This window comes from Saccopteryx bilineata, chromosome 10 (assembly GCF_036850765.1).
Source record: "Saccopteryx bilineata isolate mSacBil1 chromosome 10, mSacBil1_pri_phased_curated, whole genome shotgun sequence".
Classification (NCBI taxonomy): Eukaryota; Metazoa; Chordata; class Mammalia; order Chiroptera; family Emballonuridae; genus Saccopteryx; species Saccopteryx bilineata.
In genome coordinates this window covers 76,939,295-76,962,070 of record NC_089499.1, presented here as the reverse complement: position 1 = coordinate 76,962,070, position 22,776 = coordinate 76,939,295, and the positions used below count along the sequence as shown (strand labels likewise).

The following is a 22,776-nucleotide window of genomic DNA, read 5'->3' as shown; positions in this document are numbered from 1 at the left end:
GAGGTGGGTTTTTGCTGTTGTTTGCCTCTGTATCAATCAGACTGTATGAACCCAACCAGTCATAAATTCCTTTGTATCTTGCCCAACTCCATGTCTCAATGTGGTGCGTGATCACCTGCAAGGAGATGGAACGGTCTCTGAAAGGCTTTCTTTCCTAATACTTTCTAGTAGGTATTTCTGGAACTGGTGTACCATCTCTCAAAGAGAAAACTAAATGAAAAATCAACTCGTTGATGTTTTCTAAAGACTAATATCTGCCTAAAGCAGAGGCATTAATGTGAATTTTCAATTGTGAGTGCTGTGTCAACTCAAGTGCACAGATGCCATTCTTCCATCATTTCTACAAACTAAGTAAGTGCTATTATAAAAAGATGGAAATCAAGTTTTGAGTATAGACATAAAAAAAAGGAAAGCAGGATCTCAAAGAGAGATTTGCTCATCCATGTTCATAGCAGTATTATTCACAATAGCCCAAAAGTGGAGACAGCTTAAGAACCACTGACAGATGAATGGATAAATAAAAAGCGATATATACATACAATGGAATAATAGCCTCAACAAAGAAGAAAATCTTGTCATATGCTGCAACGGGAGGAACCTTCAGGATAGTATGCAAATAACTAAAATAAGCCAGGGAACAAAAGGCAGATATTGGATGACTTCACTTCTAGGAAGCATCTGGAATAGTCAGATTCATAAACACAGAAACTGGAAAGGTAAGTTGCCAAGGGCTGGGGAGGGGGGGGGGAGGGGAGCTGTTTTACGGGATAGAGTTTTAGTTTTGCAAGATGGAAAGAGTTCTAGACACTGGTTGTACAGCAGAGTGAATGTACTTAACACTGCTGAAGTATACACTTTGAAGTGGTTAATGTGGTAAGTTTTATGTTTATTTTACCACAATTAAAACAAAAAGATAGGAAATGAAAAATCACTTCTTATACTGAAAAGGAAACTTTCCTTGAGAAAGCTTGGTTATATAGCAATGTACATATGCTAATCCGGAAATGCAACCATGTTTCACAAAATGCCAAGCAATTCTTTTGTAAGATGAACATGGGCATTTTATTTAATACTAGGTCTGAGACAATTTCTCAAGGCCGAATTTGGAGACTGAAGAACAAAGAACAAATCTGGTAGCATTTGCTCAGTCATTTATTTGGTTTATTTAAAACATGCTACAGGGCCAAAATTTCTAAATCTGTGAAAAAGAATTAAATGAAGCCCAGAGATGAGGAATGAGAATCCTCATAGAGAAGTGGGTTCAAACGACAAAAAGGGTGCATTTTTCACACTGCGTGACGTGTCACGTCACGTTTTCGCGAAGACTCCCCTCAGCAGCCCCACCCCCTGATTTTCCACGTGCAGATTAGATCAAGCAGCTCCGAGTCCTCTGCCCCAAAGGGGAGCGGCTCTACACCCAGAAGCACTCCCACCACCACAGCGTTAGTAAGGTTTGGAATGTGTGTTCAGGAAGCCCTTATTTTAGGAAACAATTAAGTAGAATTAGGCTAGTAATGCAAGGCATTGCTGAGAAATTACTCCTACATGGGACAGTTATTCTAATAAAAATCATGTATTTCTTAAATGCTTCAAAATGATCTTTGCACCAAGCACAGCAGTTAACTCTGCCCACTGAGGAGCACTTATTCCCCAGGCTGGGGAGGGCTATCTCAGCATTTGCTCCACCAATGTCTTCTTTCTGTGAAAATACAGTGTGAGGCTTTGGGCAGGGAACAGAATTTCTGCAAGTGGAAATCTCACAAGAGAGTCAATTCCTTTGTCATCTTAGAGGGTGTCAAGGTGCACAGGAAGGGCGGGGCGCTCCCTGCCAGGTCCAAATACAGACCCAGGCCAAACATTTTCTCGGGCCTGCCTATTCCTGACCTCAAGGAAGGTAGGCCTCCTCTACTAGGGGAGTTTCCCCACCATCCCCAACCTCACTCCCCTCCTCACAGTGGTCATCACAGGCCTTCTTCTGGGCCAGAGGCAATAGATTCGTCACCCCCAAGCCTGGGCAGGAAGTGACTGCTAGGCAAAAAGGGGACACAGACCCTCCTGTCCAATGCTTTGTCTCCTTGACAACACCCCAGCTGGTGGCCCGAGGAACAGACTTAATTTTTTTTTCGTTCTCTGCCCACCCTTCGCGCCCCACACGTCTTCCTCCCTTCTCTAGACGCAAATGTACAACATCCAATATAAAGTTGCTGAAATAGCAATCTTGTCTCTGAATATATAAATTGCAAAAATTGATATGAATAAATCTGCAAGTAGCACACTGATTGTGGCACATTTTATCAAAAACGGCGCTCTGGTGCCTGGTGGCTGGGGGGTGGTGGTGTCATTACACATACAGACAAACATCTGCAAACTCCCAGTTTCTTTACTTAGAACTGAATGGAGGCATGACCTCCTGTTCCTTGCCATGAACTCTGAGTTCACACTCATATTTTACATGTTACAGGAAGCCACAGCTCGCCCCAGGGGTGCTGCAAACAGACACGCAGAAGCCAGATGCAGCCCCGCTCCTGCTCCTTAATGCACCTGAAGAAGCCGGCAACTCGACATTCAAAAGCTGACATGCTCGCAGCTTAAGGTCACTTCAGATTTTGTAAAGAGGAGGACAAAACCAGGAATGCTTCTAGGGCTGGGCTGTCAGCGGGGAGGTGGAGGGATTACAAGAAACCTGTGACTCTGCCTCTTTCTGCCTTTGCTGGTAGTTTTTTTGTGTGTGAACAAGTGCCATACAACAGATTGAGTCTCGTATAAAGGCCTGAGACTGTGCAAGGGCTCCCCGCTGGGCCTCAGCTGTGCTTGCAATTAGCAATAGGCACGGAGTGATTATTGTTGGGGTAGCGGATGGCAATGTGAAGTGACAAGTTTTCTGGGGGAAGTTGGGAGTGAGGACGCTCTGCAAGTTTCTCTTTCTTTCTTTTTTTCTTGTTCTGCAAAAACCCTTCCTTGGGAGGCTGCAACCTCCCATTTTAGTGAAAGCAATCCCCCCCCCCCCATCATTCAAAAGAGCCTTCATAAAATTGTTGAAAGAATATTTTTCTCTGTGCTTTAGAATGTGGGTTTTCTAGGTCAGAGCTTCCTTGCTGCCCTATTTAATGTCAGAAATACCCATTTGCCTCAAATTAGCAGAGATCTTGGAGTTGAGAGCAGGAGATTAAGCTACAAAATTACTCAGCAGGTGACACTGGGGTGGATTTGGGGGTTGAGAAGTCTTTAAAACTGACTACAAGACATTATATACTTCTGACAAAAGAACATAGTAATCCTACCTGCTTGCTTTAACCACCGTTGTTTGCCTATTATTATGTGCTTTAATGCTCATGAGAGCAAAACTATTGCTGATACTACTCAATTACCATAGTAACTCACACCAGTGATCTCTTATCGCAGGGCTCCCAGCCCAGCTGAACCAGTTGAAAGAGTTTGTGTCTTTTTATTTATTTAAGTAATGACATAAGCTTGGACTGGAAAACCCCAGAGAGAGGTTACTCCTCTCTTTGTTCAGGATAATAACTTGTTCTGAAATTTTGAGTAAGGTCCTTTCACCTATTGAATCCAAGGTGGTTCCGGAGTTTGTGGATTCAGGCTGTGGGGCGCTTTCAGAAACGTTAGGAAGACACAGAACAATGCCCTCTACGAGGCCAAGGGCATGTGTGCATCAAAGGGCAGCTGTGGGAGAGTCCCGGCCCTGCTTGAGCCTCTAGCCACTGGCTCCAAAGTTCTGGGGGAGGAAAATCGGAGGCTTTCCTGGGGAGCATTCACTATTTTATCAGTTAGTTGGGCTACAGGCAGATTAGGTTACAAGTTTTTAAAAGGAAATAAAAGTAACACTAGCATAAACTTTTCCAGCTTTGTACTTTTCGCTGGCCCGTGAATGTATATGAGAGCACACATAGGCACACTGTGTACTGCGTCTGTTACTACTGGTAACTCAGACTCACAGGGTGACATGAACACAGTAAATGCCCTGAGAAGTCCTGCAGTAAAAAAATTCCATTTAACTTTGCTTTGTATTTGACTAAAGAACCACATTTCCCGAGCCACCTATTTAATCTCTCTTAGGGTACTTAGGTGCCATTGAATTCACTTTGGGAAAAAGTTCTGTAGTGACATTAATAAGAATTAGCAATAATAATGAGAAAAATAAAATAAAAATTAGCAAGAAAAATAATGACTAAACATTTAGTGAGCACTTACGTGTCAGGCACTAGTCTAAGCAGTTTGTATGAATTAAACTCTAATTTGCCTAACAACCTCAAGATGTAGTTACGTTTTGAATCCCCTTTTACATTTCAATAGTATATAATATTTATATGAGTTTGTTCTCTCTGGAAAAGAGAGAAAGGGAAATGTAGTAAGTCGTATGTAATAAATTGGCTTTTAATTTTTATTATATTTTTCCTGCTCTGACTCTCCAGAGAGCCTGAAGCCCACAGGCTCCTTAAGTAACTGTTATTTTTTCTACAACTCCACGCCTTATCAATATTAAGTTAAATGAAGAATGAGGCATGATTTCCTGCAAAATCCTTCTACCCTTGATGTTAAGGTACCCAGATAGCAAAGTATGCCTTTTCCTTCTCTCCTGTTTGATTAGCCCCCACGCCCCGCTGTCCTGAAAGAAGGAACTCAATGTAGACCTGTGCTGGCCTGAGTGCCATTTGACTTCTGAAACTGCTGAGCGCCTAAGTAATGAATAAAATATAACTAGTGGTCAAACCCTGAATAAACCATGCAACATGGGCCCAACAGCAGCTGTTCTAATGCCCTCTAGGTGATCAGCAGGACCCATCACAGCAAATCAGGACAGCCTCAAGTTTGTGACTTCTGTTAAATAGACAGGTTTTTTGTAGCAAATGTTAGAGGCTGACACTGAACTTTCAGCAAGTGGGCTGGGGCACTGTGATATTTAAGAGAAAAGAAACAGCTCTCTTCTGTACCTGAATTTTCTCAGTCGATTCTTTCTTTCTCCATGAGATATAAATAATGAGGCCAATGTGTTAAGCCCCAATCAGCTTCTGACCAGGCCTTGTTTGCCACCTGGGCCGCCCAGGGCAGGTGTGCAGTTTGGGAATTAACAAAGTGACCATGGTTAACAATACCTTTTCCTGGGGCCTATTTTTCTCTGGACATGTTGGGGATTTAGTCCCAGGCCTCCCTGTGCATTGAGAAAATGGACCCCCATGTTTTTAGCCTCTGTCCTCTCAATGGAACCTACTGTTTTGAGAAAATGCATAGTTACAATCCAAATTCACACTTTCAAGTCATCTCAGTCACTTTAAACTTAATTATATTGAGCACAAAATTCTAGTTTTGGTGTCACATCCTACCACCTATTATCCAGGAGAGGAGTGTGAATAATTTATCTGAAAACTATTCTCTGATATGCATTCAAGGACCTCAGAGGTAGGAAAAGGATTCATTCTATGAGCTGAACTCAGATTATTCATGAGCAGCATCTGCCCATCCCGACTGCTTCTTAGGTACACGAACTGCCTTCAGAGTTAACTACATTAATTCGCAAGCAGATTGACGTAAGCAACTGAATGAGAAATTTGCATGCCAAATAGAAATGATTATAGAAATCATACTCTAAAATAAGGATGGTAATGCATGTACAGAACGAAAAGACAAGGTGGAGTGCCAACTCTGTCTTTTTTAAAACAGGGTTGGTTAATTACATTAGGGCTAATTTTATAATTTGCACATATTAAACTTCCTTTGGTCATGAATCATAAGAGTTTTATGAGTTAAAGTTCAAGTTCTTATGCAAGAAAATTCACGTGACCTCAGGGAGTGGTTTTCCTGGCTGAGGTTGTTTTAATTATAACCCTTATTAAAATAAATAAATAAGTAAACAAACAAATAAATAAAATAAAAACAAACATGATACGTGCATTCACATAGTTTCCATGTTACTATGTGGAAAACATTCAGGTAAATAGGCAAATGCTTTAGGTCAAACCACCTAGCTAGTTTCCAAGCAGATGATGAAAGGACATGAATATACCATCCAGCAGGCACTGTCCAGAGCTCCCGAATTCCAAGGCAACAAAAGCCAATAAGTATAACTGAGTCTAATTAAAAATTAAAAAGTCCTCTAAGCACCTGAATATCAAATCTATGTCAACATGGTCAACCTGGGCTCTATGGGGAATTTTTCATAATAATTTTAGGAGCCAGAGATGGCAATGAGTGGTTTCCAAAAAGCAGTCAACAAAGAAGTCTTGGATGCAGGGATGATATTCAGATGCTGGCCCAGGAGCTGGAAGGGAATGCTGGGTTTCAGCAGAGAAAGTGGGTGGCGTGCAGGCGGGAGAAAGGTGGAACGTGGCCGTCTGGGCAGAGCAGGTAGCACTGGGACTGGCGCAGGATTTTCAAACTCCTGCAGGAGACATTTGGGGGTGCACAGTGACCACCCTTTAAAGGAGGCAGGAAAACGGGTTCTGATGCCTGGGGCTCCCAGGTTTGAGAAAAAGAAAGACAAAGTGCTGCCTTTTAACAGTTCATGTGTGCTTTCCCCGTGTACAGCTGGGATCTGCCTCCCAACGACGTCCTTGCCTCTTGCTTTATTTTTAATCTCTGGAAACCATCTTCCCCTCTTACCACTTCTCACTGCATGTGACTCTATTTTTTTCCTCTTTCTGGGAGGGGAAAAGAACCCCATGTTCTCCATATCATTTCCCCAAACCTCATCCTGGGGAGCCTGCCACCCCATCTCTGGAAAAGGCATGCACCTCAGACCACTGTCCTTATACAAGAATACGTGGACCTTACTGGGCACCCTCCATATCTACAGATGGTTTTGGATCCACCAGCCAGGAGAGAAGATGGCTGCGTCAGGTCCTCTGGGAAGCACTCCGACGGGGCTAGGCTGAGTACAGAGAGTTAAACCATAAATTAGCCATGAGTTCATACGTGCGGCTGGGATCAACCTACCCTGCCATGAATGCTCCCTGTTTACAGTCTCCTGCCCCGCTCTTCTCCACCCCCCCTTTTTTTAGGCAACAGAATAAGAAATTAAACACTTGTGGGTTCATTCAAAAGAGTGAATGAAATTGAATAAGCTCTCAGTACTTGAGGCGCACAGCGAGCGCCTGAATGGGGCAAACCTCCTAAGTTGAATGGAGAGTCTTTGGGGACCAATTTGTCTCTTTTCGCTCTTTATTCTTTCCTCTCTGCTGACAGATGTACAAAGGCGGAACTGCGCCGTGCAGCTTATCCGCGTGCACCACAGCAGCTGTCACTTTTGTCGAGCGAGTTAATCAAGCAAATGCCACCATATCCCACTTTCTATAAGGAACAACATGTTATAGACAGTAGTCTTGCTAGAAAGAGACTTTATTTAACTTTGATTGGCTTGGTTTCTCCGACCCTCCCAATACTTCCCCCTTTCTCCCAAAAATAAAAGGAGGGGAGAGGGGAATATTGCCCAAGCTGATGACTTGGCTATGATCATGTTAGATTTAATAACAATACTGTGAGTGAGGCTGAAGACCCGTTTGGAGTTCTTTCCTGGGGCCGAGGGTTGCCTTGGGTCTGGGTTTTGGTTTTGTGTTTGTTTTTTGAGTGGGCTATTGTTTGTGTTGGGACTGCAAGGTGACGTGTCTTAAGGAATAAAAAGAAAAGCTGAGGGAAGAAAATAGTATTATGCCACGGATGTCTTGGATTAATTTTATTCTCTTTTCCTTTGTATAGCAGGCTGTGCTATTTACATATTTCTTTTGATAAACCTTCTTGCCCAGCCAAACTTACAAAGATGGATAAAAACATAACAGCATTTCTTTGTGCATCTTGCCGTTAGTGAGTTCTTTAAGCTGAATGCCCAAATTTATTTCTAATGCGCACCAACAAATGCAAACAGACCTCCATTTCTGTAGTTCTGTGAGCCAAGTGGGGAGCCTTTAAAAGAATTCCATCACGTACTCATCCATGTCCCCTGTGTGGGGTCACCACTATTTTATGAGTTCCGAAACCACAGGCAGGAACAGGCTTCACTAAAGGGTACACAGTGCTGGCTTGGCTACTGATCTGAGCCCCTACTCAGGAAATTGAGTGCCAAAAGCAGACATATTTTGAATAAACAAACTCTTTAGAAACAATGCATAGAGACCACTTTCCACAGGCCAAGGGTTTTGCCACTTTCAAGGGTTGGTGAACAGCTGAAGGTCTATCTGGTAAGCTCTCTAAAGCTTTAAGAGAAAAAACAACTCAACTCTTTTTCTCTCTATTTCATCGTTCCCTCTCTCCTTTTATTCTTCCTTCCTTCCCTCCTATCTTTCCTCTTTCATCACCTTGTCACATCACTTATTGTAAGCGTCGGCTGGAAATAAATCAAGGCTTTGGTGATACCTGATCACAAATTTTCACATTGCTGACACCTCAGGCATTATTGGATAATGACCGCGCAATGATTTAGTTGCAACTACATTTGTATTATGCACAGGTTGTATAACCATGCTACTCTGTAATTTTGGACTACTTTCCCCTCCTGTAAAGGGCGCCAATCTGTGAAACCTCATAGTGCTGTTGAAAACTTAGCTATGTGAGTAGGTTAAAGGCGTCAACAGGGCCTCGGAGGAGAACCCTGAGCACTGCTATTAAATAATACCACCGTGTCAAGCTGTTTAAGGAACTTAAGCTGCTACCCTAAACCATTTATCAACTGTCTGGGATGTAATGATATTGTGTTACCATCACCCCTCTCCCCACCAATAAGCCACAAAACTTTATTCTTATGGTATAAGTGATCCCAGACAGAATGCAGAGGGAGATATAGACTGAAAGCTGAAACCCACCCCTCAGCTGGGCCTAGGTAGAAGGGGCTTTTGCAGCACACATGAAATGCAAGCTTCCCCACTGTGCTGTGGCCTCTCTCTGCTGAGGAGGGGGTTTTACCCTGACTTGGGGGCAGTTGCATTTCCCGGGATTTTCCACCTTTAGGTCTAGGTTCTGCTGCTGTTCCTGGAACTTGAGCCCAGTGAAAATGTCCTCAAACTAAGGAGTAGGCCTGCCCTGGCATGGCTGAATTTTCCTTAAGGAGTCTGTCTGATTAGCTATTCAACTCCCAAAATTGTTAGTGGATGAGCTGTGACTAATCAATCACTTTCTACCAGGGGTCATGAAATTGCAATTTCTGTCTTGTATATTTCCATGGAATTGCCATGTAGGCAATGGTGACTTCTGTCACAGTAAACCCCTCAGTGGAGTAGGAGTTTAGGGGCACATATGTGAACAGTGTAGGTTTTTTCCCTAACACATTGTGGTTATGTATCTGCTCTGCCTCAGAAAGAAAAGGGTTTGATTTGGAATTGATCACTTCCCAGGTTTTTGAACTTAGTGGTTAATTTATCTGTCTGTGGCCCAACATCTTTCTCTGTAAAAACCTGACTCACAGAAAGTAATGACAATTACACAAATTATTACATTTAAGTGCCTAGAACAGTATCTGGTACATAGCTAATACCTAATAAATATTGGCTCTTATCAGCCTCCACAGCTCAAAAATGAGAATCATTAAGTACCTACCATCTGAGACTGTTAAGAGTATAAAAGACTCCGTCCCCCTGGGTCGCTCATAGTGCCCCATGCCAGAGCAAACCGTGGCCCTGAACCACTGCCTGGCCTCTGCCCATAGGCTGCTGGCACTGAAGTGGGCTACACAGTGGGGGGAAAAAAGAATATAAAAGACATAATATCTTTAACAAGATAATGCTATTGTCTCCAATGTACAGTTCAGGAAAATATGCATAAAAGAAATTTAAGTTATCATTGTTACAGTTATAAAATGTCCATTTATTAAAACTCCCAATTAACTGTAATCTTTTCTTATTTGCATTTGCCTTTTAGAAAAAGTTCCCTTTTTCCTCTTCCCAAAAGTCCTCTTTGGGATCAAATTAGAAGAGCAGCTTTCAAAATGTCTTTGGGCTAATAAGCATCCCAGCCCCATCTTCTAGAAGCACAAGTGTGGCGGCAAGAGCCCACATTTGAGTGTGGGGAGTTCGCAGTGGGGCGATCCTGGGAACGTACTCTTCACATCTCAGTGTCTAGATGGTGACACGGGGCTGGTCTAGGTGGTGACACGGGGCTGGTCTAGGTGGTGACACTGGGCTGGTCTAGGTGGTGACATGGGGCTGGTCTAGGTGGTGACATGGGGCTGGTCTAGGTGGTGACACTGGGCTGAAGGAGGGACAGCCAGAGAATTGAACGATCTTGACCCAGAGAATTATATTCTGTTTAATGTGCTCAGTGAGGCAGAAATTAGAACTAAAACATTTTAGAAGTTGTTTCAAAAAGAGGAGTTGAAACAGGAATGGTTTTCCAATAAATCTTCAAATTAACCAAAAATGGGCCAAACAATTCACTCACTATTAAATTAATCAGAACATTCTATAGTCAAGGCTTCCAAAAAAATTAGGTGACAACTATAGTAATTCATAGTGAATAATATTCAAAGTCCTCAATTACTATTTTTTTTATTTTATTTATTCATTTTTAGAGAGGAGAGAGAGAGGGGGAGAGAGAGAAACAGAGAAAGAGAAGGGGGAGGAGCTGGAAGCATCAACTCCCATATGTGCCTTGACCAGGCAAGCCCAGGGTTTCGAACCGGCAACCTCAGCATTTCCAGGTCGATGCTTTATCCACTGCGCCACCACAGGTCAGGCTCAATTACTATTTTTGAGTTAGAATTAGAAATAGAAAATGTCCTTGACAAGGTACGCAATATACTATAAAGAGGCTAAGAATTCATCAATACCCGTTTAACAAATAATAATTGAGGGCTTACATATGCCAGACACTGGGGATGCAATGGTGAATAAGGCAGACAATATCACTGTTCTCAGGGAGAGGAATGGGAACAACCACAGTTTCAGAAGACGGGGCCCCTGGGGTCCCTGAAGTCCTGGGCAAGCTCTTCTGAATCTTAGGTTCTTATCTTAAAAGTGGAAATAATAGTACCTTCTCCCCTCTCTTCAACTGTTGCTAAGTAAATAAATAAAGTCATGACATTGTATTGCAGGACACCATATAAGAAGAGTATTAACAGAAATAATAAAAATAAACATCTTTCAGTGTTTTTTTTATCCCCTAAATCAGGATTCATGAACCTCAGCACTACTGTCATTGGGGCCAGAGAATGCTTTGCTGTGGGGGCTGTCCTCGCAGTGCAGGACATTTGCCACCCATCATGGCACTAGAGAGGTCCTGTGTTACTATTGGTAGCATGCAGCCTCCGCCTCCCAACACACCCCAGTTATAACAGTAAAAAAATGTCTCCAGACATTTCCAAATATACCCTGGGTGACAAAATCACCCGTAGTAGATGAGCACTCCTTTAAAACAATAGTTCTTGATCAGCTTATACCCTTGGATTAATTAACTAGCTAATTAATTAATTAATTTTAAAAAACATGCCCGAGCCCTTGCTTAGATCTACTGACTTGGCATTTTTGGTATGCAACTTAAATAAGGATATTTTTTAAATAAAAAATACATAAGTAATTCTGATGCACACCCCTAGTGAAGAAGCATGCAGTAAAAGACAAAACATTAATTCATATTAATATGAAAAGAATTTACTCTTCAAGTTTATGGAACAGTTAGTGTCTACAAAGCAAATATTCAGATGCCTAGATTGGCATCATCATAACCCCGGTGAATCCATCGTTGTCTAAATTCTAAAAGGACCTCTCCAAAGAGAAGCTCTGCTAAGGCTAATGAGGGCATGGTGTTGGTGGGTTAGCCGTGTTCCCCGAGGCAGCAATCATCTCTCCTTGCTTATGGCCTGAGCACATAATCTTACCTCCTACCCCTTCCCAAGTCCTCGATATCTGTAGATCCAACCATGGAGCTGCCTCCTCTGCGGCTCCAACTGCATTGGGTTCTTATTCTTCCTTCAAACCAATTTCCTGTAAGGATCAAACCATTGGACTCTTTGCTACTTATTAGCATAGTCTCTGGCCAATTTATCTCTGGCTCTTAGAATTTCAGGAATGTATCACTGCTTTTCTTCTCTCTGCAAATTTGCCTTAGTATTAGGTAAGGGTGTGAGCTGGTTTTTATGTTGTTACTATTACCGATGGAGACGAAGAGAAGAAAAAACATTTGTGGAGCAATGTCTAGGTGCCAACCATTGAGGTTTTAGATTATTTTGTCCTCCTAATCCGAAAGCCAGGTAATGTCTTCATCCCCATTTCACAGAGGAGGAAGTAAGGCTTGGTAAGGTTAAATAAGTTACTCAAAGTCACATAGCTAGTGAGTGGCAGACCCAGAAATGCAACCTGAGGGTATGTTACTCCAAAGCCTGTGCTCTTAATGCCTGTTTGCTGGAAAGGAGCTGGTTCCTTAAAACCTTCAAGGGCCACTTTCTAGTAGAAAGAAAGCTGTTGTGATTCTTGTAACAGAACAGATTGGAGTTTTTGTTGAAGTACTGAGGCTCTGTGGGAACTACTCTTGGGCAAGGGTTAAGTGCAAGCTGATAAAGTTGTGTTAACAATTCCTTGCTTTTAATTTTTTTAGACCCTAAAAAGATAGTTTGTATGAAACTTGTTAAAGGGATTTTGAGACTAGTTTCTGAGCTATCTGCCAAGTAGAGAATTCTTTAGGGACAGTCACTGGAATCCCTGGGTTAGAGAATGACCCACAGCTGATTCTCCTGCTTTATACCAAAATTTCAACTCAAAGAGCCCATGCCATGAAAGATCTTTTAACCTCCATGCTGTTGACATTTTGAGCTGGATAATTTCTTATCGTGGGGGGCTGTCTGTGCACTGAGGACATTCAGCAGCCTGCCTGGCCTCTCTACACTATATGTGAATAGCACCTTCCCCACCTGTGACAACCAAAAATGTCTCCAGCCATTGCTGAATATCTCTGGTGGGGCAACGCTACCTCTGGCTGAGAGACTGGCCTAGTGTTTCCACAGCTAGTGAGGCACCTGGTCACGGATGTTTTCTCTTTACCAGGATGGTCTTCTAGGCCAAGTAATGGATTTTCTGAACAAAAGGAAGTGATAGTTCCCTTCCTTAAAAAAAGAGAGAATTTCATGAGAAAAGTCATAAAGTTAAGTTTGCTTACTTCACAGATTATTTATTCTTTTAGAAATTTTTCTTTACATAAAAATGAGATGGTCTTTTATATACAGATTGGCATGCAGATCTAGTAATTAATAATACCCCCATCCTGGGAAAGACCTCAGGGTTTGTTGGTATAGCTGGCATTAGTCCAAGGATAGTTGGAGTGAAAAATTCTGCCAAAGGCAGTCAAGGCCCCCAACATGGCAAGTGGCACTATCATTGTAAGCCTTCTGATATGGGAATAGTCATATTGGAGGCCAATCACTTGACTCCATTAACTGGATTTTTAATCAATTCCACAGGAGTTTAACAGAAGAACAGGACCTGTTAACTGTTCTTTTCTGAACTGGGAATTGGGAATGGATGAAGTATTCAAGTTGAGCCTTCATTTCCAATTTTTAGACACACAAAAATAACTTATAGCCACCTAGTAGAAGTAACAATGTTTTAAAAAGCAAAGTCCAGGTGGAATCACCCAAAGCAAACTAAAGGAAAGCAACTGAGGGAGGCCATGCAGGAACCCACACTGCTGATCTAACAGCTGATCCAACAGGTGGCTCAGCTTGGATCCTTCCCTGGGCTCCTGAGGGAGGCCATGCGGGAACCCACACTGCTGATCTAACAGCTGATCCAACAGGTGGCTCAGCTCGGATCCTTCCCTGGGCTCCTGAGGGAGGCCATGCGGGAACCCACACTGCTGATCTAACAGGCGGCTCAGATCGGATCCTTCCCTGGGCTCCTGAGGGAGGCCGTGCGGGAACCCACACTGCTGATCTAACAGCTGATCCAACAGGCGGCTCAGATCGGATCCTTCCCTGGGTTCCTGAGGGAGGCCATGCGGGAACCCACACTGCTGATCTAACAGCTGATCTAACAGGCGGCTCAGATCGGATCCTTCCCTGGGCTCCTGAGGGAGGCCATGCGGGAACCCACACTGCTGATCTAACAGCTGATCCAACAGGTGGCTCAGATTGGATCCTTCCCTGGGCTCCTGAGTAGGACTGTTCTGGGGAGAGACAAGGAGAGGGTGAAGAGTGTGAATATCTCACAAGCTTTTCCAGTCATTGCAGGACTTTTCCCACCATGATCTATTTCTGAGACTTTCAAGCCAGCTCCCAGGCTGGCTGTGTCTGGAGACATGTCTGGTTGTCACAACTGAGAGGTGGATGCTACTGGCATCTAGTGGGTGGAAGCCAAGGAGGCTGCTCAACACGCTTCAGTGCACAGCATGGAACCTGCAACAGAGAGTTACCTGGCTCAAAAGGTCAATAATGCCACAGGTGAGAAACTTTGTTCAAGGTGTAGTCTTAAACCTGAGGATTGTGACCTATTAGTGTGTGTGAAATCATTGATTGGTTAGCAACTTTTTAAAAAATGGAATAGAAAATATCAGTCTGTATTATATTAAATGCAAATATTTCATAAATGTTTGTATCACGTGTGTTTGTATACATACACATACTAGCATGCAATGTAAAATTTGTTTCTTACTGTGAGTCATAGACAAATAAGTTTGAAAGTCATCAATCTTATCCAGTATTTCTCAAACTTTAATGTTCATTTGAATCAACAGGAAATCTTGTTAAAATACAGATTTGGAATAATCTGGGCTGGGGTTAGGGCTCAGATCCTGCACCTCTTATAAGCTCCCTGGTGAGACTGATGCTGAGGGCCCAGAAATGGCACTTTGAGTAATAAGAACCTGGATGACATTTTAAATTCATTCATTGAAAAAAATTACTGAAATCTATGTATTCTTATTGACCAATGACACTCTACTAAATTTAATTTCTAAATTAAAAAAAGATCTTTAGAGTCAATGATCATGACTCTAGGTATGGCCAGACAGTGAGATCTTTTTGAAAGAAGCTTCCACAGAGCTGAGCAGTGAGAGAAACAGTTACTTGGTTAATTAATGGGAAGTATTTGAGGGTTTAGCACAGCTGGTATCCTACCATGCAATGTAATGATATTTGTTCTACAAAACATGCCTTGGTTACTGTGTGTATGCTCATGCATGTGTGCACACATGGTGTAAGAGTGTTGCTTACTGCTTCCATGCTATAAGTCTGCCATAAGGAAATAAAAAACCTCTTTTTTTGACATGAAAGTATCCTATGTGTCATGTTAGCAAGGATCCTGTGACCTTAATGTAACAGAGCAATCAGTCTGCCTTCTTAGGATGATTATTAGAGCATTCTCTTCTGGAAAAGAAAATGAATTAACTGTATCCACCACATGCGTACTGGAACACAGGCAGCTGTTCTGATAAAGACACTTAGCAAAATTCTTCACTGCACACAAGCTCCAGAGAAATTTCAAGACTGGTTTTATGTAAGGTTTGCCCAAAAGTAAATGAGACCTACTTCTCTGAATGGCTTTAGGAGGAAGAAGCTAGATTAGAAAAGAGCTACTTGGTCTGACCTGTGGTGGCGCAGTGGATAAAGCATTGACCTGGAAACACTGAGGTCGCCAGTTCAAAACCCTGGGCTTGCCCAGTCAAGGCACATATGGAAGTTTATGTTTCCTGCTGCTCTCCCCTTGTGTGTCTCCCTTCTCTTTCTCTCTCTCTCTCTCTCTCTCTCTCTCTCCTCTCTCAAAGAAATAAGTAAAATCTTAAAAAAAAAAAGAGCTACTTGAAGAATGCCACTGAAGTGTAAGTCTATGAGGACAACGCTAACAACAACAAAGTAAATCCTTCTGGATGACCCATTCACACAATCTGAGTAATCCAAAACTATTCATGACCCCTTATCATTCCTGCATGGAGGACTGTGTGGACCTCAAACCAACCAGGCGTGGGAGAGAAACGTTCCCATATTCACCTGGAATAGAAATGTGTTCTATACCTAAGACTCCAAAAGCAAAATAATCGACTGTCATCATTTGCACGTTATTGTGAAGGCCACAGGGCAAGAGAGGGTTCATTTTGAATATGAGATTCGTTGTAACAGAGCATCAGAGACATCAAGACACTCAGCTCCACTCTGTCCCACCCTAGTAAGTAGAGTTTGCTTTCTGTCATGTGAAAGGTCAAAACCTTCTATGACTTCTGCCCTTTTCTTTTGGCTAAGTATTTTGTTAGAATTGCAAATATCCCAACAGGGGCAGTACTAAGTCTTTCTTACCTTAAGAAGGGAGGAAATAGTAAATCTGATCAAAGCAGACGTGTATGGTAAGAAGCAGGAGAATCATGAAGACATTAGATCTTTGAGGGGCAATGGAGGATGAAAGTCATGAAGATGAGCTAGGATTGTTATTTAACTTCAGTTTGGAAAGGTATTGATTCTAAGGTTCACTTCCAAGAACATAAACTTCAATCATGTGTTTATATATGTATGTGTGTATAACTACGTATCTATGCCTATCTGGTAATATTATATGTCTGGTTATATATGTGATCTATACTGTATTATTATATATCCTACAAATGCCCTAAACCAAGGCGAGAGGGACGGGCCTGCTCTTTCCTCCCACGGCTCCTTTTCCTCTGACTCTGTGTTCAGTTTCCACACTCTCCTTGGGAAATGACAATCCCCTAAAGTGCTAATGCACTGCCCAGGACGTGGTTTAACTATCAGAATTCACTCTGGAATTCAATATTTAGGAGAAAATCAACTGTATTTCCTTTCCCAGCTGCTTCTTCTGGTTCATGTGGAATTTGATTTCCTGCTCCAATATCTATAATTACACAGATTCTAAAGGAAATCCTAGCAGGCTGAAGGGCACACTCTTCAGCTTGGTCACTGAGGGTGATGGGGACAAGGCCATAGTTCAATTAAAATTTGATCTGAAGTGTATGGAAAGCTCAGGTTCAGACCGATTTGAAGGGCTTAATTTCAGATTGATAACTTCAGGAAAATCCTAGCAGAATTAACAAAGGAAACTTCCTAATGGTCTAGGGGTGCACATGCCAAAGTGACTAGTCCACAGTGTCACCAAAGCAGTTGCAGTGATGCAAGAAATACTGGACTGTGACCATGAATCTTAGATGTACCTATTGAGCTCATTTATCTATGCCTTCATACATGAGGTGAAATCCCTGTAGCTCTTCACATGGCCAACCTGTACCCTGGCCTCTGTAAATTGCTTGCTATTTTTTTAAAACTAGCTTCAGAAATTCTCCTTACACACAGAGAACAGCTTTAAAACAAAACAAAACAAAACAAAAAAAACCTTGGTTGAATTATGCTGAATTACTAATTATGTCTAAAAGAACTATTTGGTTGAATTCAGCTAGATTTTTTTTCCTCCTCAGATCAGTTCTATGTTTAGATAGTAATATAATCCTCCAGTCTGCAGAACAATTGGCATGGCAGTCCTTTTAGCAAGTCAGGATCACGAAGAAGGACCGGGGCTGGGAAGAGAGATCGAGAGCACATGACAACCAGACGCTGTGAGGCCCTGCCTCGCTCTGGCTGGCACAGACCAGCTGTAAAGGCTATTTTGGAGACAAGAAGAGAATTTTGAATATGAACAGTGTATTATCGACAAGCAAAGGAAGATCATTAACTTTAAAAAGGTAAATTTTTTTGCTTGCTTATTTTAGTAAAAAGTATATAATGTATACACACACAGGGAAGAGTCAAAAGAAGGAACACTTGAGTAATAATTTTTGGGTGGGTGCTGGGAACATGACATTTTCTTATTTTAGCCTAGCCATATTTTCTAAATGTCTGCAATGTATGCATATTACATCTGTAATAATAAAAGGAATTAACCACTTTCTTCTCCCCATTAGAACTCCTCACATTAAGAAGATTAATTCTGATTTATCTGCTAGTGCGGTTTTGTTTAGGAAGTAGAGCATTTCAACACCAGTTGGAGGAGCTAACACAGTTCTACGAGGTGATGATGAGGATGAAAATGGAAGACCTGTTGAATGTTGCATTATGACAGTCTGTATCCATTATGTTATTTAGTCCTCTAACAACTATAAGAAGTTAATTTCTTTACAGATGGGGAAATTGAGGCTCAGAGAAGCTAAATAATCCACCCAGAGTTAGACAGCTCAGATGTGGCAAAATCAGGATTCCTCCTCTTGCTGGCTTACTTCAGAGCCCCAGTGTTGACCACTGCTGTTCTGCCTATTTCAGAGCTGTTTTACCACAAGTGAAAAGGTACCTCAGCCCACATACCTCAAGTCGTTCCAGAGCAACTTGGGGTTAACATCTGAAAGTGATAGCAAGATTCCTAAAGCACCTTCGAACATATATGGAGTTTTGTTTTACAAGAAAAAAAGATGTCTGGGGAAATCATTCCATTTCAGGGAGATGATGATATAATGATGATGGGGGGGGGGGGCTGACACTTACCAAATGCTTCCTCAGAGCCTGATGCTTGCAGCTGCACACAGCACTGCATCCGATGTTAACTCCATGAGTAGGTTCTGCTTATTAGCATCTCATCTCTGTTACGTAGATGTTTCAGCTGAGGCTCGGAGATTAAATACCTTATCCAAGGTCACCCAGCTTGTAAGGATCAAGGGTAAAGTCTGAAGGTGCCAGAAGCAAGGCACAGGAGGATGACACAACAGTTTCCATTTGGGGCAAAGCTGCTATTGCTTACAGGGCGATAGCTCACTTTCTCAGGGTCTACAGACCCAGAATGCCTTGTCCCTCTTTAATCAGCCCCTGGAATAGCAACCTGTTTACTGCTGAGTTCTGCATACTTTGCCCCAGTCATACTTTTGGAAGTAATTTCCCTCACCTGGACAGCTGGTAAATACCTTATGGATTTTACATAATAATGGAATATCTTTTTTGTAGCTTATTTCTTGGTTCTTTCTTGAGCAGGTTGACCCTACTTTGATTGCTCTATGTTCACATGGATAGCACTTTGCGTGGATGGTAATTTAATAAAGGTTATTAAAATAAGGATATCTGTGGTTTCATGCAAATATGTATTTTAATAGGCAGGCTTCATTTTTAAAATTACCCCTTTAGAGGGAAATATTCACACTCAATTATTGTGCTGACATATACAGTGGACAAATATAGGGTTTGATAATGGAATAGCAAGTTAAAATCTGTGCAAGGCAAAGAACCCAGAGCAGCAGCTCCACCCGCCCCTGACCCTGACCGTGTGCCTGATTAAGTGCTTACGAGGTGGTTTGGTAAGGCGCCCTTTGCTGATCTGGTAACTGCCACGGAGAAGCAGAGTCAATCTGCAAATACTTAATCCTCCAGAAGGCAGATTAAGTGTATAATTGACCTATATAATCCAAATATCATCCCCAGGCAAATGTTCTGGCCGAGTTCCAATGACACGGCCCCAAGGAGCCAGGCGGGTCCACACCGCCCCCCGTGTGGACCACATCCAAGTGCGGGGTGGCTTTTTAATCACTCATCCCCGAGCCTGTGAGGGTTAAGCAGATGAACCACCCTAAGCACATCTCTTTTTAATCCCGATTTTCTTCTCAGTCTGTGTCTTCAAGAAGTACAAGGAGGAAAGAAAATAAATTAATTTTTGTTTAGACCTTGAAATCTTAGGTGCTTCTCTTGATGATCTGATCTCTAATTTCAAAAAGCATGTTTTTGTTTTGGGGAAGATGTTGAATTAATCACCAGAGAAGGGGGGAAAAGCCATCTGCATGATTTATGGACATTCGAGCTTTAAATCACAGCCTTTGAGCTATTCCTTAGGCTGTGCTCTCCGTCTCCCTTGCTGCATTAGGAAGCTGGGGATGATTTCATGTTCCTCTTTTCTGTTTTCTTTAAAAGTCAGCAATAATTTTCTTTAAATTTTTATTTATTTATTCATTTTACAGAGGAGAGAGAGCAAAAGGGGGGAGGAGCAGGAAGCATCAACTCCCATATGTGCCTTGACCAGACAAGTGCAGGGTTTTGAACTGGCAACCTCAGTGTTCCCAGGTCAACGCTGTATCCACTGCGCCACCAGAGATCAGGCATGCAATAATTTTCAAGGAGGCCAGGCTTCCTCTTGAGTGCAACAGCAACCTGATTCTCTTAAAGATTCAGCATCTCTCATATCATTTAAATCCATTGCTGTCACATATATTCTCTTGCTTTTGTCTCAAAATATTATAAACTGTTATTTTGTAGCAGCTGAAACCAGTTCACAACTGCATGTCATTTTTTTAGAAAAAGAATTACAAAATGCAGATGAAATGCACAGTTGTATATTTGAAACATGTGAAGCAGGAGAAGGATTCTTTTCCTATCAGCACTTAATTGTAGACTAGATAGGGGCATTACCAAAAAGCTGATAATGTTTTATAGAAGGACTATGTAAATAAATTATATTAATAAACAGGGAAACTTTCACTGCATTAAAAAGACCTGGTTAGGCAGCATTGCGTCTGAATATATTTCTTCAATAAATCTAGAGAATGCTTGTTTAAAAAAAAATTGGTGAAGATGAATTTGGAAAGCTGTTCTTAAGTTACATAACAAAATAGATTAAAAATGCAGAATATAAAATATAGAGGCCCAAATGATATGCCAATAATCTCCCACAAGCACCCAATTCCAGCCAAAAGTACACCGACAAAGCAGAGAGAAAACCGTCTCAGGGAGAGCACAGAGACTGAGGCTTGGCTGAAATGAAGGGTGTACTCATTAAATGACCAGCTAGTAATCCAAACATCCCCAGAAACAAACACACTCTAATGCCATCCAGCCTTTTCTATAAGGTACACTCAAAAAGGCAAAAAAGGGGACAATACTTAACAGCAAAAACTTAAAGGACTTATCAGGTAAATAAAACTAAGAAACATCGCAAAAACCACAACAGGAGCTCTGAGAACCTGCCTGGAGATGACAGGTGCCAGCCTGAACTACAAACCAGAGAATGACACACAGCAGAATCAACCACCCCCGGAGAGCAGACCATCTCAGAGATATAGATTTTCCCCTCATTCCAAATGCTAATTTTTTATTATTCATTTCTGCCATTTATCAAAATGCAACTATTTGGAAGGGAAACCTCACAGATCAACAAGTTTTTCTCAATAGATTTCTGCCAATTGCTAAAACCTGTCCCAGGACCCCTATAATTAAGAAATGCAGTTGAAAGAGTTATTCATTGCTGTAAGAGGTTTAGAGTGGCAGGTCACAGACCCTTCTGTCTTACTATTCCTGAGTCCCTTGTTTAGCTCGGTGACAGGAGGGCCTTGCAGTGCATATATGCAAAGAAATAAACACCACGCTTGAGGAGACAGAAGCCGAAAATAATCAAACATGTTGGTAATCTGATGTTTTGCTGATAGATTATAGAAAAACAGTAAGTACTGAATTAAATTACTGAGACGGCATGGTAATGAAGCTTTCTGAGAAACTCTGGGTTTTTCAAATGACAAATGTTTCAAAGCCATGACAGATTCAATAACTTTTTTGCACTACGTCAGTTAGGTTGCCTAGCACCAATATTCTGTAAATTATGGGAGTAAGTTATTTGAAAAGTAATAAAGCAAATGGCAAAGAAATTTGTTATCTCTAAACAAGCTACTGAAAATTCTTTCTCCACTGGCATGGGAGTGGTTGGTGTTCAGTAAATAACTGTAACAGTTAATTCTTTAAAATCAGATACTTGGAGGACAGTAACTAAGACTCTCCTGAGAAAACATAACTAGGACAATATAAGACTAAATTGTGGGGGTTCTCATAGTGTTTCTGATGACTCTGATGCTGGTCAGTATAATTCAACAAGGGACCAAAATACTTTATGAAATTTTGAATCACCCTAAACATAATTTGTCCTCTGAAGAACATGTTATTAGTAATTTTTCTTTTTGTTATTAATTCACATTAAAGGCCAGAGGGCTTGAGTTTGCCTGTGTTCTTCAACAGTTGAACAAGTCTATTTTTACCATCTGTGCTAGCCAATGCCGGACTCTTATTCTTCTTCAAATAGGGTCACAGAAGAGGACAATCTGCCTGGCTGCCTTGGAGAAGGTTACTTTAAAAAATTGTCCACTTTTACTTATAATTTAAAAAAAGAAAGAGGCTGAGTGAGTTATTTGGTTATGGAGCGACAGGCAAAACTGCAGATTAAACATCAAATTCAGTACTAGATATTTTAAAGTTCTAGAGAGCACGAGGTTATCCACATACACACTCATACACTCACACACACGTGCACACAGAGCCACATCAAACTGAGAATCAGAAGGTACCGATCAAAGGAAAAAAAAAGGCAACCTAGGCATTGAAAAGAACAATCCCAGGGATTCCTGAAAATCTGTGGTTTGGAATTTAATTTAGTGGAGATGGGCAGCATGGCCACACTTCTAACTGCAGACCCAAAGGGGCTGCCTCTCTGTTTTCAATGCCTATTGGGTGAGTGACTGTCACCCAGACATTCTCGGCTCAGAACTCTCGTAAAGGCACGCATGCAGACAGGGAGAGGGCCCACTGGGAGCTTTGTGCATGTATGTGCATTCTCAGTGGAGGCGGGCCATGCTAGAAGATGTACACAGGAAGATTATTTGATCCTAATTCATGCCACTCGATAGAATGTGATAAAACATTTGACATGAGAGATAAGTTCCATTTCATCAGAGAGGGGCGGTGGGAACTACAAAGTAAAAAGGCTTCTCAGAGAAAGGCTGTGCAGAGGAAGGAGCGCTGTCGGGCGTAGAAAGCGGATGATTGGGAGAGAAAAAAGGAAAGGAGCCTTTCAACACACAGGGAAAGCAAAGGAGCTGGAAGACGAGGCATATAAAAGTCAG

The 22,776-nt window shown here is 41.8% G+C and overlaps 1 protein-coding gene and 1 non-coding gene across 21 annotated transcripts in view; one reads left to right on the top strand and one right to left on the bottom strand.

Annotated features, from left to right (window-relative positions):
• Positions 1-22,776, bottom strand: part of CADPS (calcium dependent secretion activator) — a 589,311-nt gene that overhangs the window by 15,468 nt on the left and 551,067 nt on the right. The window lies entirely within an intron of this gene.
• On the top strand, positions 9,543-9,676 carry LOC136314842 (small nucleolar RNA SNORA42/SNORA80 family). Its single transcript, XR_010727418.1, has one exon. It is a non-coding gene; the product is annotated as a small nucleolar RNA SNORA42/SNORA80 family (small nucleolar RNA).